Consider the following 18357-nt stretch of genomic DNA (forward strand, 5'->3'; position numbering starts at 1 on the left):
TTTAAGGATTGACCTCCTGTCCACTGTAGCATTTAGGTTCGATGGCTCTCCCAAATAGCAAGGTGGTAGAACTCTCACAAGTTGTGGGGTGAGGAGTTGAATGACAAGCACGGAGGGCTTGGCATAGGGCCTATTTTAAATCAATTCCCTCTATCGATGTTCACTGAATTACCTGGTTGAGTGTACCCATGATTCTTTCCATAACACCACTGGCTTGGGGCCACAGAGGTGTGCTCTTTTGATACTTGACATTTGTCTGACCAGAAACTCATTGAATTCTTTGCTATTGAACAGTGGACCATTGTCATATTTGAGAATGGGGGTGGGGTACCCACTTTGCAAAGATGTCATCCAGTCGCTAGATGACCGTATCATGGGTTGTTGATGTTAAATTCTCGACTAAAGAAAATCGTAAATACTCATCAATGACTACCATGAGATGATGCCCATTTCCTAAAGGCCCTAAGAAATTAACTACAACTCTTTCCCAAGCATGTGCAGGAGGTCAGACATTGTCAATGGATTCAGCGTCACTTTGGGAAAAAGGCAGTTACAAAGATGGCACTCCTTTAGTCCCCTCTCAACTCGCTCATCTAGGTGCAGGAAACAAAACTCTGTCTCCTATGGCTCTTTGATGGCTGCAGTGCCATGGTGTCCTTCATGGGTTATTTCAATGACTTGCTGTTTTAGACTCTCAGGTATGACAATTCATTCTTGAGCCTCTTAATACAACACCTTCCCTGGTAATGGACAGCTGAGCCTGTACATTTTAGAATTTTTTTAATTTAATTTTGTCAGCAAAAGGTTGAGCATTCGTCTTCCACAACTGAGTAGAAATTAAATCTTTAAGGATAAGCATGTTCTTATCAGCATTAGTAGCAGCAATAATCTGTTCAATGGATAGGGCTGCTGATGTGCTGGACCTCACAATGAGGTTAATGTATGCCTAAGCCGTTTTGGATTTTGAACCGTGCCGACGTAACTGTACTCGTGAAAAGTAATGAGCGAAGTTCTGATCTTTACACATCTTGAGTACAATTGCATAGTCATACTCTTGCAGGCGTAACACCCACCTCTCAATGCATGGAGGCATCTTAGCTTTCGATTATCCAAAAATACTAAGTAGCGTTTGGTGGTCTGTAATGATATTGAGACATTTTCCATATAGAAACACATGAAAATGTTTGCAGACCCACACTACAGCCAGGGTCTCCTTCTCTAGATGAGAATAAGCACATTCCTTGTCAGACAGGCTTCGACTGGCATAGGCCACAATGTGTTTCTAAGCAATTGGATGACCATTATGTTGAACAAGGATTTCCCCAGATCAACTGAGCTTGCATCTACAGTGATCTCAGAATGTAGCTTGGAATCAAAATAGGACATCTTGGTTGCATTCTTAATCACAGGTTTTGTTATTTTGTTGCTTTGATCACATTCAACAAACCACTGGAATCGGACATCTCGTTTTGTGAAGTCTCTCAATGGGGCTCTCACAGTATCAAAGTCCAGAATGTACCTTGAGCAATAACTGTTTAGGCCTAAGAAGGATAGCAGCATGGTGGCATCTTGTGGGAGGCAAGTAGATGACAGTGCTTGCATTCTATCTGGGTCAGTTGTAATTCACCCATCAGAGAATATATGCCCAAAGATTTAAGTTTGGTCTTGCAAAACTCACACTTTGCTGCATTCACAGTGATACCTGCATCAGCAAATAACTGGCACACTTATGTAAGAGCCTTGTCATGCTCCTTTTGCATGCCCCAAATACCAGTGTGTGATCACCGTAATTAAAAGCATGTGTGACAAGTTGAATTATTCAGTGTATAACATCCTATAATATTCCTGCAGCTAATGACACTTCAAAACTCAACCTTGGTATCTGAACAAACCAACTTGAGTTGAAAAAAGTAGTGATATATCTCTACTTCTCTTGAAGCTCGAGTTGATAGTATTCCTTGTTCAGGTCAAGATGGGAGAAGACTTTGGCACCATTCAATTGCATGATCATGTCCGCAATATGTGGGCCTGGATGTCTTTCTCTCTTGATTGTTTTGTTGGCCTGGCACATATCAACACAAATGCACACAGCACTTCCACTGTCCACTATGGGCGAGTCCTATGGCATAGGACCGGTGGAGCGCTCAATGATGCCATGCTTCAACAGCGTTTCTAGTCCTTCCTCAAAATCTTCTTGCAAGTAAAAAGCGACTCTGCAGTGCCGCTGGGCAACAGGACAAATGTCCTCATTAAATGAAGTCACACTTTCATTGTCTTGAGCCGTCCTAGGCCATGAAACACCGATGGGAACTGACTCACAGCTTCAGATTGAGTGTGGAGGCTGTAGTTGAGAGACATCAGTCCCATGTCAGCAGTGGTGGCAATACTGATCAGGGAGGCACTGGACAAAGTTCCTTGAAGAACGTGAATTAGTGCTTTTTGTCACTGTGAATGACCCTACACTATGCCATGGTTTAGAAGAAGCCAAATGTGTACACATTTGTGTTTAACAGGTTGAGGCATGGCACAGGAGGCAGGCTATTGAACGTTTTGACTGACATGATTTTATTAGGAGCACCACTGTCTATAATAAAGGTTATGGGGCAACAGCTAACTTTTATCGTAATCTTGGTGCAGTGTCCAAATGAATTCAGTTGTCTCGGTTGGTGGCTTGCCTCTGTCTTTTCCTCTTCCTTGCAGGCAGCCAAACCTACATGTGCTGTAGTTCGTACATCGTACATCCATCTTCTTCCGTGGTGCTTGATAATGAAGTTGAAGAGCCTCTGTAGGATGAATTTGACAATAATCGACTTTGTCTGGTTTTTACTTGTTATAACTGATGTTGCTCTTTGGCTTGGGGTGTGGTGAGACTGCTGCTGGAAACTTCTGGCGTCCATTTTGTATTCTCGCTGTGAAGTATTTGATTTCTCTTTTGCTTTGCAAACCATTAGAAGTGGTTTTCTTTTATGCAACCATTACATGTCTGTCTAATGGCTGGATAATTGTCTTCAAGGAGAAATGAAAACCCACATCGGAAACACAACTTTTTCTTCTTTGGCGATATCGACTTGCGTGCATCTACCTTGTGATTGTGCTCAATTTTCATGACCAATGCTGATTCCTTTTTCACTGTTCCAGCTTCCATATCAGCAGCCTGTCAGTTCGCTGTTTCATTGGCCCTTGCAGCCATTAGTACTTTCTCCAAACTGAGTGTCTTTCTCAACATGCATCTTCTGAACAAGTCTGAAAGATAGCCTTCGATGACTTTAAGGAGTATGCCTTCTTCATCATTAAATTCACTAAACTTAGTGTATCATAAGCACATCAAGTCTCTCAGAAAACCCATCCATCCAACCAACTTGCTGCCTTGCTTGATTGAAAATGTACCTTACATCGTAGACAATTGACATCGGATTGAACTTGGTTCCCAATGCTTCTTTGATTCGCAGTATGATATTGCATTATTATGGGAAATTTTCGTCAGCACTTCTTTTACTCTGTTACCGGCAAGGTTCTTTAAATAGTCAATGATTTTATTTTCATCTACTTCTTCTAGGGGATCTATGAAGTCATCGAACGTCTCGATTCATGCAGTCCACCCAGTACCAATATTCTGTTTCTTGGCGGTGTCGAATGGCTGTGGCGGAGTTTTAGGAGCATGGCAGCATCATACTTCACACTCCCTTCTGCAGCCTTTGTAAAATGTCACTATTCTGCTGGCTTTTGTTGCACTGAATGCCACCTGCCACTGTGCATGCATCAGTCTCTCACCTGGGTGGTCACACCTGATTAGAGGTCTTGTAGCTCTATCTCCGCTCGTGCTGGTAAGTATGTTTATACCTTCGTGCCTGGTTGTCACTACCTTTAGCATTTACTATGTATCAATGACAGCTTTGTATTATAATGTGGTGTAGTATCTTTTCTTTTGGCCTTACCAGTGGGTTTCTCGTGGGCTTTCGACTATGCTACATCATAGGGCCCTCAATTTCTTCGACGCCCATCTCTGGGCTGGAGCGGAGCTTTGACTCCACCCATCAACTTTGAACTGCTTCACATGTGGTACACACAAGCATTTTGCTGTATCCTTGAATACTCTTAGGGAGAGCAGTCTTCGAGCCTGTATCCCCCTACTCGACACCAATTGTAGCATCCTCCCAAACCGGGGATCATGCAAATGAATACGCCACACACAGAGCTCTGTAATAGGCGTCTTTACTCCTCAGCATATGATCACACTCTGCACTCCTATTGTGTCATAACACTAGATAACCACACCTTAACACATTCCAGCAGTTACATAAATCTTTCTTGAGTCCACCCAGAATTGCAAGGGTGCTAGCGCACATAGTTTAATGACACTACAGTGTACAATCATGTAGACAGTAATTAATACAGAATGACTGTGTTGACAATGAATGGGCTAGGACAAGCACTGTGCAGATTGAAAGTGGGGAGATGCACTATGCAGACAATATGACGAGGAGCAGTGCTGTGCTGAGCTGACCATGAGTAGGGAGCAAAACTATGCAGGAAATGAGTTGGAAGAAACACTGTGGATGGTGTGTGAGGGGAGAACTGTATGCAAAAGTGAAGAAATTAGTGGCAAGTAATACATAGTATGAAAGTGTATTGAGGAGAAAAACTTTGAATGTAGAGGCAGACTGACAGATGGGCAAAAGGAGCAGTTGCCTCAGGGCATCCACCCAATAAGGGATCCCTGGTCAAGGAAGTGGCTGCTCTCCCAAGCTTCGTTTGTATTTACCTCTGGCAGTATGCTGTTATGCAGCATGCAGGACTGCTACTGTGGGCAATGTGGACACATGCTTGCCACAACTAAGGGAGTTGTATCTGTGATGGCATTAATGATGCATCATATTATTCTGAACTAATTTTTACTTACTTTCAGGACTCTAATGCCACACTAGTTTATAGAGTAATGTGTATAAAAGAAGCTTGAATTATGTCATTCAGTGATGTCATAAATGATGTTGTAGAACATGTCATAAGTGATGTAATATTGAAGTTATAGTTAGCTCTGGTGAAGTTCTGTGGTCTTTTTAGTTCAAAATGTTAATGTTGTCACTGACATATTCACCAAACTATAACCTTACTTTAACCTTTGTAATATATATATAATTACAAATATACTATATGTCTTTTGCAACACCTTCAGAGATGTATTTTAATGTGTCCATTTGAGCGCATTAACCACATTATTTGGCAAAAAGTGAAGTGTTTTTTCCATGTTCTTTGTATCACGTGACGGGGTGGAAGTATCACTAACACAAAAAAAACAGTATAAAAATTGAAAGCGGACTGCGTTTCCGCCAGTGAACAAGGATACTTTGTATTCGAAACGCGTCTGACGGTGGTGGTGAAATAAAACTAAGACCTGTTTAACCACTAAACTCATGGGTGTCCGTTTCCCGTTTCTCGGCGAGTCCGGCTGGAGCGCAGGAGAGTGATTGGGAGAGAACGAGTCCAAATATATATATCTATATATATATATAGATATATATATATATATACATATATATATTACAAATATGTATGTATGTATGTATATATATATAAATATTCTTCACCAAATGCCCTTGAGCTACGGAGACGCACACAAGCTGCCTCTGTCCATCCGGCTTAATTGCCTCGCTGCCGCTTGCTTCTGGGTTCCCTCTTTAAAATTACACACTCCCATCCGACGCGTTTCGAGGCTGGAACGCCTTTTAATCATGGATGCCTTCACAGGGGGAAATGACCACGCAGCATTTCACTTCACATTTTATTAGTGTGGAAAACACTACCCTCAGTGGGTGTGGCAGCTCCTCGCCCTACTGAAGGGTATCATAATGAAGCCACAATTACACTAGGGGGACTGAGCCTACTTAAGGTTTTACGAATATGCAGCATTTCACGGACTTCAATTACCAGAATGCATACAAGGTCCAGGAACTGCCAAACCCACTGAGGGTAGTGTTTTCCACACTAATAAAATGTGAAGTGAAATGCTGCGTGGTCATTTCCCCCTGTGAAGGCATCCATGATTAAGAGGCGTTCCAGCCTCGAAACGCGTCGGATGGGAGTGTGTAATTTTAAAGAGGGAACCCAGAAGCAAGCGGCAGCGAGGCAATTAAGCCGGATGGACAGAGGCAGCTTGTGGCGTCTCCGTAGCTCAAGGGCATTTGGTGAAGAAAATTGTTGCACGGCTGCCTTGGCCGTGGGAGACTGCACCGGTTTTCATAAAGACTGACAAGTCGGAAGGAAAGCAGCCCGGGTGGAAACCATTCCATCAACGAAGTAAGCTGCTTCTGAGGGTGACAAAGGCTTGTTTCACGGACTCCTCGCACTACTGAAGGGTATCATAATGAAGCCACAATTACACTAGGGGGACTGAGCCTACTTAAGGTTTTACGAATATGCGGCATTTCACGGACTTCAATTACCAGAATGCATACAAGGTCCAGGAACTGCCACACCCACTGAGGGTAGTGTTTTCCACACTAATAAAATGTGAAGTGAAATGCTGCTTGGTCATTTCCCCCTGTGAAGGCATCCATGATTAAGAGGCGTTCCAGCCTCGAAACGCGTCGGAGGGGAGTGTGTAATTTTAAAGAGGGAACCCAGAAGCAAGCGGCAGCGAGGCAATTAAGCCGGATGGACAGAGGCAGCTTGTGTGCGTCTCCGTAGCTCAAGGGCATTTGGTGAAGAAAAATATATATAAATATATATATATATATAATTACAAATATACTATATATCTTTTGCAACACCATCAGAGATGTATTTTAATGTGTCCATTTGAGCGCATTAACCACATTATATTATAAATATGTATGTATATATATATATATATATATATATATATATATATGTATGTATATATATATATATATTTTTTTTTTTACAAGAATACGCCGCACTCAGGAACTTGTAGGTCTCAGATCTTTATTTTACTTTACAGAGCCCAGTCTGCACACCGACGCGTTTCAGACTTGCGGCCTTGGTCACGGTTGGTGGTATTACTTTCAGCTACTGTTTTTATTTCGTTTCATTTCCTGTTGACATACCCATGAATTCTGGGACATGTAGTTTCAAGATTTTAACACTGTATTTCCACAGTGCAAACATTCTTTCTAAGTTTTGATTATTTTTGAGTGCATGTTAACCCTTTTCACATATTTATACATTTTGTTTTCATATTTTCTTAACTGTTGTTGTCTCCCTGAGCAATCATAGCATTTTATATTTAATATTTGCAAAATATAAATTAGTTTTCATTTCCTAAATTATATCATTTGCTGTTCTTAAATAAAGATTTTCAAAAGCCCTTTTTATATATACATCAAAAATAAACGCTTAGGTAATTTGAAAAAAACCCATAGTGGGGAGGGACTAGATAAGGCAAGTCAGCTTCGTAGAGGGTGTAGTACCCATATAAGCCAATTCTCTATTGTTTTAAGAAAAGGTGCATGATGCTCGCGGGATCAAAAATACGTTATATATAGATAATCAGGAATGCCAATTTGTTCAAACACACCTATTTTGCTAATGAGAAAAAATTCCAAACAAAAGGAGGAGAAGGGGGGGGGGGGGTTGGAAAACCCCTCAAAGAAAACCCTCAAAAGAACTTCAAAACAATCCATCTCAAAAAAGCTTGTGTTCAAACCAATTCACTAGTTTTTACAGATATTTCAATGTCTTTCCTTAATGTTCATTCCAAATGGGCATACATTTCTTCATCGAAATTCATTCCTCTCGGATGTTTAGTTCTCATTTGGATAATGTATTTCGATTCTAGTTGTCGTAGTTTTTTCTTATCATCTCCCATTCTCTCATTTGGTTCAATAGCATCTATTGCAAAAATAACTCATGTTAAGCCAGTTGCCATTTTGACAGGCCAGAAGATGTTTGGCAGTGGCGTATGTGAGGTCCCGATTTTTTACAGCACAAATGTGTTCGAGAATTCTCTTTTTGAGCATGCAAGTGGTACTGCCTATGTATAGCATTGTGCAATCACATTGGATAGCATATACTACTAGTTTGGTTGTGCATGTGATCTTTTTATTTATGGTAATCAATCTACCTTCAGGATCTCTGATGGTTTGTTTGTTGGTACCAATTTTGCACGCTTTGCACCCATTGCATTTTCTGAACCCCAGTTGTTGGTTAGATAGCCAGTTGATTTGAGTGCTTTGCAAATTAAAATGGCTTCTGATCAGAGTGTCTTTGATGGATGGGGCTTTGTGGAACGTTATTTGTGGTCCGGGACCTATGATCTTCTTGAGGTCTTGATCTTGTTCTAAAAGTGGCCAGTATCTTTGTACAGTTTTGCGAATTTTCTGGGATTTTTTACTGTAAGTTAGAATGAGTCTTGGTGCTTGTTGTGCAGTCGCTTCTTCTTTTGGCGGTACAGGTTTTTTAATCAGAATTTCGGTTCTAGTTAGCTTGTCCACCTTCTTCTTGCTTTTGTTGAGTTCTCTTTCATGATATCCTCGTTTTCGCAATCTACTTGCACTGTTTTTAATTTCTACTTCAGCATTTTTGTCTTGTGAGCAGTTCCTCTTCATTCTTATAAATTCTCCGTATGGGATACTACGGATTAGTGGTTGTGGGTGGAAGCTCTCAGCATGTAGGATGCTCTTAGTGGCTGTTTTTTCCCGGAATTAAGTTGTTTGCAATTGATTATTTTGTATGTAAATTTTGATATCCAGGAAATCTATGTGATTGCGATTGATGTTATATGTGAAAGAGAGCCCAATATCATTTTGGTTGAGGGAGTCAAAGTATTGTTTGAATTCTGATTTGCTGCCATTCCAAATTAAAAACAAGTCGTCAATGTACCTGGTCCACAATATAATTTTGTCCATTGCCCCATTGTGTTCCGATGCCCATGCGATTTCCTTCTCCCACCACCCCATTGTTAGATTCGCGTAGTTGGGAGAGAATGACATTCCCATGGCACATCCGCAAAGTTGGTGAAATAGTTCATGATTGAATAGGAAGATGTTATTCTCCAGGCACATTTTGATCATAGTTAGAAGCATGGCTGAGTGTTCTATACATTCGATGTTACGTTGTCTGAGGAAATAGGCACATGCATTTAAGCCAATGGAATGTTTAATAGACGTATAAAAGGAGACTACGTCAATGGTTACTAGTAAGTAAGTGGGACTCCAAGTGATATTTGAGAGAACTCTTAAGAAGTCCGATGTGTCTTGTATATAGGATGTCAGGTTTTTGACCATAGGTGCTAGATAGTGATCAATGTATGAGGAGATGTTTTCATAAGCAGAGTCACAGGAGGAAACAATAGGGCTGCCCGGTGGGTTAATTAAAGTTTTGTGCACTTTGGGCAGGAAATAGATTGTGGGAATGGTTGGTTTTTCTTTGAATAGATATGTCCGTTCATCTTTATTCAATAATCCATTTGTTTGCCATTGGTTCAAGTTATTCTCTATTTCCTCAATCATTTTCTGTATTGGATTTGTTTTCAGTAGTTTGTATTTTGTCTTGTCATATAATTGACGATGTGCTTCCGCAATGTAATCCTTTGTATTTTGTATGACAATGTTCCCGCCCTTGTCGGCGGGCTTGATTATGATTTTGTCATTTTTAGCCAATGTTTTTATAGCTAAGCGTTCATTGCAGGACATGTTTTCTCTCATTGATTGATTTCTTGTTTTCTCAATATTTTCTAGGTCACACATTAACACTTCAGAGGAAGCATCTATTTTGTTCCCTGGTGAGAGTTGTGGACAAAATCTTGATTTCCTTTTTAAGCCACTGGCTTCATGTGATGTTGTTTTGATGTTATATTGTTGCAATACAGTTAGTTCAGTGCTCTCGCTCTCCTCCATTTCACATTCTAGATTGTATAGGTCTCTTAGGAGTGGAATTTCCTCTATTGTCAATGATTCTGAGTTTCGCAAGGCGTCAGAGTCGCCTGTGTCTGAGGAGTCGATGTTAGAGATCTTTTTATTTATATGAGTTTTCGAAAATTTGAGTTTCCTTATATATTTATATAGGTCAATTTTGGAGTCTGTAAAGTTAAAATGTTGCTCAGGACAGAATGAGAGTCCCTTATTTAAAAAAAAAAAATATATATATATATGTATATTACCTACTGGCGGTCGCCAGTAGGTATATATAGTTAGGATTTTTTCTCTATGGGTTTTTTGAAAATTCTATGTCTAATAACTTTGGCGTTTGTGGACGGAATTGGCTGAAATTTTCAGGAAAATGGCACATTTTGTTTCTGAGCAGCCCTTGAAAATTTGGGGGGGGGTTCGTCCAGTGGGGGCCGAGAAAAAAGGGGGGTCCCAAAACGTGTTTTTAACATTGAGTTTTCCATAGGGCGGTTGGCCTCACTTTTAGCCCGAACGGCTGAATGGATTTGCACGAAACTTGGCAAAATTGTAGGGACTGGTAGCCCGATGTGCCTTTTGTAGGTCTCAATATATGTGCTCCAGTGGATTTTGAGAAATTAACGTTTAAAAAAAGATATATATCTGTAACAGCGGACCGGTTAGCGCTCTGGTTCGCGGACTTTTCGCGCAACGGAGCTTTGTGAAGCGAAGCTGATTGGTTCTCCGGCGTCTGTCAACATTCCAAACAGTCCGTAGCGGCCGCCATCTTGTCTCTCGGTAGGATCGAGAGACAAGAGGAGGTCAAAACAAAGGGGGAAATAACTATAAGGGGGCATAGTAGATCCTCGCTGACCCCCTAGGTTTGATGTGGAGGTTTTAAAAGGGCCCCGCGGGGCAAAAAAAAATAATAAAAATAATAATTGAACGGCTGAATGGATTTGCACGAAACTTGGCAAAATATTAGGGACTGGTAGCCCGATGTGCCTTTGCTAGGTCTCAATATATGTGCTCCAGTGGATTTTGAGAAATTAACGTTCAAAAAAAGATATATATCTGTAACAGCGCTCCGCTTCGCGTAACGGAGGTTTGCGAAGCTGATTGGTCATTCTGTCACTGGGCTATAGTTGGGCTACATCTGGCTGATATTTGGGCTACATTTGTTTTTTTGTGTGTCTGGCGGCCATCTTTGGGCTACATTGGGCTACATTGGGCTTCATTGGGCTACATTCGGCTAATTAGCAAATAGCTCATCGCAAACTAGGAATGGTAAAGAATCGCTATTTATTCCTTAAAGTTCGCTATTTAGGAAATGCAAATAACTTTGATGATACATATGGCGGTTCATCTCTAACAAGATAAGAAGCATAGGGATAGATTTATGATGACTGGCGCATCACCAGGGATGTGTTAGTCATTCTGTGCCGCTGTTCCGTCACCTATGGTGTGCTGCATTTACAATGCGGCGCATCACGGGGCAAAAACAGCACAGATGCGTGATGTATCTGTGCCGTAAAGGTGGCGCATTGCTGGAGTTGTATCGCAAGTGTGATGAAGGTCCAGCAAGGGTCGGGGGTGCCCCTGTCGCAGGGTTTCTGTTCTCACACAGAACTGTGGACAGAGGATTGGAACCTCGGCGAATTAGGGTGTCCCAAAACTCACGTTAGTAATCAAAAACTATTTAGCAAGCTAGGTACAGTGTCACATTGGATATAACAAACTCTCAATGTTTAGACAATCCATAATATGAACTTATAGTACCTCAGGATACGTGGAACTCATGAACAGTCGGTCGTTATATATTTCTTAGAAACCAGAACATGGAGTTAAGAAGAACACATGTGTATTTGAAATGTTTATTTACTAATGCCGTCTTCTCAGGCGTAGTACCTTAGATAATAAAAGTACACATATTATCAGTAGCAAAATTACCAGCATAGTTACTAGTACATAAAAAGTGAATGGTGATAGTATGTTAACATGCTGTAAATGAATAAGAGTTAGCAACACTTATAAGCAGCCGCGGGCCGTGGAGGGAGTTACGGTGAGGCAGGGAGGCGGGGAGGGGGAGAAGCAGGGTGGAGAATACAAGTACACATATTATCAGTAGCAAAATTACCAGCATAGTTACTAGTACATAAAAAGCGAATGGTGACAGTATGTTAACATGCTGTAAATGAATAAGAGTTAGCAACACTTATAAGCAGCCGCGGGCCGTGGAGGGAGTTACGGTGGGGCAGGGAGGCGGGGAGGGGGAGGGGCAAGGTAGAGAGGGCTCCACCCTGCTTCTCCCCCTCCCCGCCTCCCTGCCTCACCGTAACTCCCTCCACGGCCCGCGGCTGCTTATATCTCACCCTCCCTAATACACATATTATATTATTTGCTAAGAAGGTCTCTTTGTGTTGGTTTAGGGCGTGCCCATACTTTAGTGTCTTAGATTTGAAGGAATCACATCAGCATACACCAGCTCTCTCTTCATGTGAACCGCATCAACTGTTGTGTATGTGTGTTCGGCAAAGCAATATAAAACCCGCCTCATGCCCAGAATTGGCAGAAGTTGCACTTATGTTATGAGTATGAAGTCGTGGAGATCAGACCTCATAACAATTCTGTATCGTGTTGTTCTTGAAACTTTAGCACTCGCTGTACAGATATAGTTTAACAAGTAAAGCAGATAGTAGACCAATAACATATTATTCTCATGTAAACCACGATGAACTACTAGGTGGAAAGCTAAAGCAACAACTAAATGTCGTGTGCAGAAGTTGCAAAAAAGGAAAAATGGCGTTTAAACCGGTAATGAGCCCATGCTAACTTAACACGGTGTAAAGATATCCAGGACCTAGATGACACCTCCTCATGATCCGGAAACGAACTGAATAAGATAATAGAAGTGCCATCTCATGAGAGCAGATTGCAAGTTTATATGTGGACGGTCCGCAAGGTAAAGCATTAAAAACTAGGAAAATTCAATGCTAAAGAAAAATAAAACAGCCAAGTACTTTATCGAGTCTTAAGCCAATAGGCAAGGTAAATAATAAAAACTTGACAATTAAGTCAATGAATTGTCAATGAAATGCTAGTACTCAGCATATGAAACATGAAAAAGGTCTATGACATAACTGTGTATGCAAAATAAGCTGCAACAGCCTCCAACAGGAAGTCACCGTCTTCATCCGAAAACAGTTCAGCCATCCAATTTAAAAGCGGAAAAGAACATACGTGCTCTCCCAGCACCGGATCCTCTATCACCATCAGAGGACAGCTCGGTGGGTTTTCAAGAAAGCTGTGTTCCAAGAAAGACTGTGCTGCCGCCAGTAAATTCCAGGGACCAAGTAGTCCATGCATCAATGCCACAGCCATAATCCTTTCGCCAGGACAAATCAACTCGTGAGTAATGATAGGAGTCATCAGCTGATTAAAGTCGACGTCAGGAGAAACCGGTCCGCAGAGACACAAATCAATGGCCCAATCGAAATCACAGGTCAGGCAGTGAAATACAGGCTGGACACAGGTGAAGTAGGAGAACCGAAAAGATAATCCATATGCCGTGCTTAATATCGCCAACGGCATTGTGCCATAATATTCTAGCATGCGATTGCGGAACAGTGTCAGCAGCTGCAGGGTCGGAGGTTGCATAGGAGGGACATCCATATTTAAAAATGTAAAAAAGCACAAGAGCGTCCGCTGGTAATGCAAGTAAAAATGCAATCCACGAACCAGAGTGGAGAAAATGGAATGAAAGGGAGCAGGGATGACTCCAAAGATTTTCTCAAATGAAGTCACGAGACCACTGGTAACAACTTTAAAAAAGTGTGCCAGGGATTTTGTGGAGGATGCGTTAAAGATAGTCGGAAACATGTTGCTGAAATTGAAAGGCAAACCTGTGTACGGGTGTTCGCTATGTGAAGTACGAAAGTTTCACGGGCCGAACTCAAGGCCACCTCTCTCTGAGACAAAAGAGCTCTTATTCTTGTCATGCCGTTGAAACGTGTCCCAAGGTTGGTATTTGTGGCCAGATTGAAAACTCCCTATGTTCATGTGTGGGAGGAAATAGAACATTTCTGCAGCAAATAACCCGTTCACTTACTGTTACGATAAAAGGAATACTTTTAATTAACTCAGAACAATCTTCATTATTGAGCATCAAATAACTACCATTTTCCAACAACTTGAACGTGGGGATGATAGCAGGAACTGGCGTGCCTTGCAACACGCAAGCCATATTTGGTCGGTGTTTGTTGCATGAATCGTGTAACTGTATGTGCCTACACATTAGTGAATGATCTGGCGTCTCAGTGCATTCCTCTCCATTCAGATAAACTTCTTGATCATCTTTGAAACATCTGTATGTGTATGGAAGCGACCAGACCTCATGAACAAAAGCACTACCTAAAGGTTCATAAAGACCTATTGGTATATATTTCATACAATTTGAAAACTTATATAAAGCAAAAGGCAGCGTTATTAAACCGTGGATAAGGCATGTTGCCAAAAAACCCGCAATCCTCTGCTGATGATGTCACTGAGCATGTCATGAATGATGTAATATGTGACATCATCAGTAGTGGATTATGGGTAATAGTATCTCTAGTTTACTCCCCTATAGCTGTCTTTCTTTTAACATAAGTGTGTGTTTCCTTCCCTTATACTTACTGTTTTTGGTTCGCTTCCAGTTCGCGTACCAGCGAGCGAACTAGGAAGCGAACTAAGAGAAATAGAGGTTGGCACAGTTCCAAATATTGTACCAATTTTTTAATAACGGGGAGGTAGTTCTGAAAAGAACTTTTTTTTTTATTTTTCTGAACATTTTTTTAATGTTTTTGAATTTTTCGGAACAGTTTTATATTTTTTTGGGTTTTTCTTGGAGGGGGCAATGAAAACGATTCATTGTAAAGGGCTCAACAGGAGCAACAAAACAAAAAAAAGAAGTATTTATTATTTTGGGCGTTTCGGACAAACTTGCATATGATAGTCAATAGCTCTGTTGATCAGAGTGATGCTTCTTTCTCCGTAGGAAATGAATCCATCGCAAAATACGCAGGTGTGTTTTACTTCACCAAATCTCATTTGTATATTTGGCACCATCTCCCTGCCCTCTGGTCCCGTTACTTCCGGTACAACAGATCTTCTGGCCATAATAGGGAGATTATCTAGGTCGTTCCGAAACTGTGCAGCACTGTAGTTGTTAGGATGCCACCTAGTCATATGGCGATGCATTGTGTAGTTTCCGAAACTGTATTTTTTGTCGGTCCCTCTGGACAGTCTATCTTGACATATAAGGCAAGTTACGTATCTTGCATTTACTTTTTTCTGACCTTTGGGAATTTTAAAAAATTGCCAAATGAAGTTTTCTTTCCGGTGAGACGTCTTGGGCTGCTCAGGCAAAAACTGCCTCTCTTCGTGCTCGTCCTCCTGTTCCTCTTCTTCTTCTTCTTGTTGAATTACAACTTGAGCAGGTGGTCCACTCTTCCTTGGATGTGGTGGAGGTGGTGGGGAAGCACCAGCTGAAGCTACTAAAGAAGCCATTGCTCAGTGATCACAAAGGGTCTTTCTCTCACAATGATGAAAGTCAGAGTGAGGAAAGAAGGAGGGATTTTCATCATTTGGGAAAAACAAGAGTTCTCAACCAATCAAAAGTGTTCATTTTAGATTATATGACCTAGTCTTACATCATTAGGAAACCAAAAGTGAAATGAACCAATGAAAAGTGTTATTACCAAGTCACATGACTTGCTGTGTTTACGTTAAGCGCTTTGCAGGGCCTCCCGGTTTGCTTCCAGAAACCTGCGCTTTGGCACTCGCTTTGCGTACCAGTTCGCTAACGTAGCACGTCATATGACGTATCACGCGACAACGTGGAACGTCATGCGGACAGGAGGCGTCACGATGTTGTTTTCTAACGCGGCACTTGCGGTAAAGAAACGTTTACCGGCTCGCGGTCTATTTCGCGGCATCAAGGTCAGCTAACGGGAAGCTTCCCGATTCGCGAAGCGGGAACGAAGAAAAAAAAATATTTTAAAAAAAAATTATTCATAAACATATAAAATATATTTTTGGATTTAAAGAAGAATACATTTTACAGCTACAGATATTAGCTGTTAAAAAAACAATGAAATTCACAGAAAAAACCATAGGTTATAGACCATATATAGTTAGGAATTAGCATTTACAAAACCTTGAAAATTCACTGAAAAAACCATAGGTTATAGACCATATATAGTTAGGAATTAGCATTTAGAAAACCTTATTTCACTCACACAAAACCATTGAAATTCCATATATAGTTAGTTGCACTAACTATATATCGCGCACCCGCAATCCACTGCTGATGATGTCACATATTACATCATTCATGACATGGTCAGTGACATCACTGATGACATCACTGATGACAACATCCAGTGATTATGTGTTTCTGTAAAGTTTAAATATGTTTTACATATTGAAGAATGAGTGGATGTATAAGTGTCTGAATGAAGGTTTTAGTAGGTGCGTGATTGACTGTATGAGTGAGTGATTAAATGCGTCTTACTAAATGCACGGGTTAGTGACTAAACTGTCTGAAAGTGTGCATCAGTATGTCTGTTGTTGTGCAAGCTGCTGCATGTGTTGATCAGTAGCTATATAAGTAGCTATATGGGTTATTGATTGGTTGCACAAGTATTTGTATGGGAGACTGAGTGTGTGTATGGCTGGCTGGGAGGTGTGTGACTCTGTGCAGATCAATGTGTACTTGTATCAGTGATTCTATAAGAGAGTAAGTATGTGTTAGTATATGTTTGAAAATGTAAGGTACTCTATGTTTAACTGTGTAGATTAGAAAATGGAAGTGTGATTGATTCTTTACAGGACTGACTAGGTGTGTGAGTAACTCCATGGATGAGTGGCAGAGTGTGAGTGTCTGTATAGGTGTATGAGTGCATATGATAGTGTTGTAAAGATGAGTGATTGTATGTATGAATGATTGTATGGGTGAATGAGTGAATGTGTGTGTAGACGTAGGAATCAGTGAATGCGTATGTAGTAACTAGTATTGGTGTGTCAATGGTTTCAAAAATTATACTCTGTATTTAACACTGGGTGTAACAGAGGTTATATTAAAGTTGAGGAGATGCATTGTATTGTCACATTAATGATATCATCATTGATGTGACCATTGATGTCAAAAGAGATATCATCAGTGATGTCATTTGAGATGTCATCAGTGATGTCATCAGTGATGTCACTGACCATGTCATGAATGATGTAATATGTGACATCATCAGCAGTGGATTGCGGGTGCGCGATATATAGTTAGTGCAACTAACTATATATGGAATTTCAATGGTTTTGTGTGAGTGAAATAAGGTTTTCTAAATGCTAATTCCTAACTATATATGGTCTATAACCTATGGTTTTTTCAGTGAATTTTCAAGGTTTTGTAAATGCTAATTCCTAACTATATATGGTCTATAACCTATGGTTTTTTCTGTGAATATATATATATATATGTCACTAACCATGTCATGAGTGATGTCATATTAGGAGGTTCTATGCAGTGCTGGCTGGGGCATAAGTTATAGTTAGCTTAGGTAACTATAACTGCTGAATTTATACGGTTTTGTGCATGTAAATTCTGAACCTAACTATAGCATGCCTGTTACCTTTGTTTTTTGCAGTGAATGTCTAAGGTTTAAACAAATTCTATTTCTTAACTATACCATCCCTGTAACCTTTGTTTTTTCAGTGAATTTCTAAGGTTTTTTTCTAAATTCTATTTCCTAACTATAACGTCCCAGTAACCTTTGGTGTTTTTAGGGAATTTCTGAGTTTTTTAAAATGTTATTTCCTAACTGTAACCTAAGATGGTTTGTGTGTGAGTGGCTGTATGGGTCTGTGAGTGGGTATGTGAGAGGTCATGTGGGGGTGTGAGTGGTTATGTGGGTGTTATGATGGGTGTGTGAGTGGTTGTATGAGTGTCTGTATGGGTCTGTGAATGGGTGCGTGAGCGGCTGTATGGTTCATTGAGTGGGCGTGTGAGTGGTGTTGTGAGTGTATGATAGGGTCTGTCAGTGGCTGTATTGCTCTGTGAGTATGTGTATGATTAGCCGTATGGGTCGGTGACTGGGTGTGTGAATAGCTGTATGGGTCAGTGAGTAAGTGTGTATAATGGCGTAGGGGTGGGTGTGTGACTAGTTTTGAGGGAGTATGAGTGGGTATTTGAGTGGTCTTTTAGGTCAGTGAGAGGGTGTGTGAATGGATGTATTGGTTTTTGAGTGGGTATGTGACCCACTCACATACCCATTCAAAGACCAAAACAACCATAGACCAATAGCTCTATGGGTGTGTTAATGAGTGTGTGAGCGGTAGTGTGGGTGTGAGAGAGTATGTGAGTGGCTGTGTAGGTCTGTTAGTGAGCATGTGAGTGGTTTGTAGGTCTGGGAGTCGGTGTGTCAGTGGTTTAATGATTGTGTGAGATCATTCCCTCAAGACCAGGGTGTGACAGCACCATAAA

The sequence above is a fragment of the Lissotriton helveticus genome, chromosome 6 (assembly GCF_964261635.1).
Source record: "Lissotriton helveticus chromosome 6, aLisHel1.1, whole genome shotgun sequence".
In the NCBI taxonomy this organism is placed as follows: domain Eukaryota; kingdom Metazoa; phylum Chordata; class Amphibia; order Caudata; family Salamandridae; genus Lissotriton; species Lissotriton helveticus.